Here is a 2,633-nt window from a genome sequence, read left to right as displayed (position 1 = left end):
TCTGCTGCAGTTATCGAGCCTATCCTAGAAGATAGGATTACAAATAAGAACTTTTTGCGGCATGAGGCTTTGTCATTACCTCCACCAAGCAAACGTTGAAGGTTTTGACCATTAGACGAATATCATTCCCATTTCCACAACACACCGTTGCGCTGCCCGCTGACGTACATGCAGGCGGGCGCCGTATACTGGTCCATTGCTGATTGTTACTGTCACAGTGTAGCCGAGGCGGCTGTACCCACGCTTTGAGAAGCGAGGCTACTGAAGCTCGCTGATAGTGAACCCCTATCCAGATTCATAACCTAGGTCTATTAATTCATCGACCATTTCCCACCGCATCAGGCTAGCATAATTGGTTTGGTGAGTACCTTCTGTCAAAGCTGATTGGTCAGCCCGGAGCGCCCGACCATGAGCAGTAAGCTGTACGACAGCGCGCTAGCGGTTTAAGCGACGCCGGAACACTGGACTAAAGCGGACCAGTGTCTGACCCTTTGATGGCGCGGCCACGCGGCCGGAAGCGACGGTCGCACGCCGACCGGGACCACTCGTCATTTCGAGTCCTGCAGTCCAACCGATGTTGCATTTGAACCGTCTGCACATGCTTGAGAACATGATGCTATAGGTGTACTGTGGACGCATGACTGCCATTATGACGCACGCAACGACTAATTAGTTGTTTGCGGTCGCGCACATTTCAAACGTTCCCGGCTTCGACCTGGCTGGTTCCCGCCCAGCTCCATTGCTATCCATCGAATCCGTGGATCACAGTCAAGTGACGAGAAATTGCAAAGCGACCATTTACACGTCCATATCAGGCAGCATGGGAAATTAACGGCGACCTCACACGGTTATCATCCGCCAACCGCCGGAGACAAAAGAGCAAGCAACTTCGTGACTACGATCTGAAAGCTCCGAGCGACAGGGGGAGGAAAGCGGCCAAGGAAACGCGACGGCGCTTGCCGGGGATAAGCAGCTGGTTTTACTAGCCCAACTGCACAAACACCACCGCCTTCCCACAAGCCGTCAGTCACTTCGTCCCGTGAAACTTTGATCCATTCAGACCTCAAAATTCGCCACCGGAATCGAGTCCTAAGCCCCCCGAATGGATTGGAATGCGGTAACCCACACACAAATACTGCGCGTGAACAAGCCAACCAAAAGTTCAGCGTGACGACCCCTTCAAACGTCCGTCTACGGCCGGGGCATACGGGGCCGGATGGCGAGACGCGCCGCGTGCGGGATGGTCCGGCCATGACCCGGCAGCACAGCATTCCCCGCCGGCTAGTCCGCCGCCAGAGGCCGCCGCCGCCCTCACACGGCGGCGGGGCCAGACGTCCCGCAGCGCTGGCTGGTCACGGTGCCGACACCGTGGCGGAGGACCCCACGCTAGGGGACGCCGGAGACAGCACGACGGCACGACGGACACGGGCACGAGGTCACGAACGCATCGACAGTCAAGAGGAGAGCTGGCCGTGAGCCAAAAGCGCTCAAGAAGCGAGGGCGTCCGGGAGGCCGGATCCCAGCCGGATTCCGTTAGCTCCGACCGCCTGCACCGGAGCCGGGGAGCCGCACCCGGCGCCCCGCGCGAGACGGGCGGCTTACCGGCCGGCGTGGAGGGCCGAGGACACCGCCGGGGAAGGGCTTAGCCACACGTCCGAGAACAGCCGCTCTAGCGTCGAGTCGCGCGGAGTCGGCGACGGTCGCGTGACACACGCGGGACGGGCCGTGACACGCGCACCGACCCGGCCGGGCTGGCAGGCGTGGGGAGCTGGGGCCGCGCCGGTCTGCGTGTCCGGTTCCAACAAACTGCTGCTGACGGAGCGTACCCGAACTCCCGTCTTCCGTCCCGTCTCCGCGACCCTCAGACGTCCGATAACAAGACACACGAATGTATTAGGGCGGCGGCGCTGCTCGCGGTGCACGACTGCGCCGAGGCACGACGCTGCAGGAGCGCCCCATGCGAGCGACGCACGGACAGTTCAGGTCAGATTCTTGGCTCCTTCGCACAGGTTACAAGGCGCCGCAGATAATGGACGGAGATAACGGACAATGGACGGAGCTTTCCGGACGAGATTCGTCGCCCCTCCGCAAGTCAGCAGGTCAATGGCTGCTTTGCGCCAGGGTACCCCCACAGCCGGAGTGTCTTGAAAGGCCACACGAAACGGCGGATATCCCCACCCACGCCTGCGTCAGAGACAAACGCAGGGGAGCGTAGTCTCCCCGCGCGCTTCCAAACGCAGGCGTCACACACCCACGCGGTTAGCTTTCACCGCAGGTGGCGTAACGCACGAGTCGGGCTTTAGACATCTCCATAAAAGAATGATAAATGCAATGTGTAAAAATGGAATACCGTTCACTAAACTAGCAGCTAGTCAAATCCACGCTACACCAGATATAAATGAAAACACTTGTATGAAGAACACTTGGTCGAACAGCACGGCCACGGGTCACGTAGGCACAAAAAATGACGCGGCCAGGTCATCGGACACATGAAAAGCGGTGCCAAATTTAGGATCATTCAGTGAACCCACTGACTAACCGTGCGCGCACTTGAGATCCCGCAGAATGAATTCTCAAGAATGCATACACAACAGCTGCGGCCCATCTTATCACGTACCGATACAAAACATGTA

The sequence above is a fragment of the Pollicipes pollicipes genome, unplaced genomic scaffold, assembly GCF_011947565.3.
Source record: "Pollicipes pollicipes isolate AB1234 unplaced genomic scaffold, Ppol_2.1 Scaffold_6686;HRSCAF=7923_pilon_pilon_pilon, whole genome shotgun sequence".
NCBI classification, from domain to species: Eukaryota; Metazoa; Arthropoda; class Thecostraca; order Pollicipedomorpha; family Pollicipedidae; genus Pollicipes; species Pollicipes pollicipes.
This window is presented reverse-complemented; position numbering follows the sequence as displayed.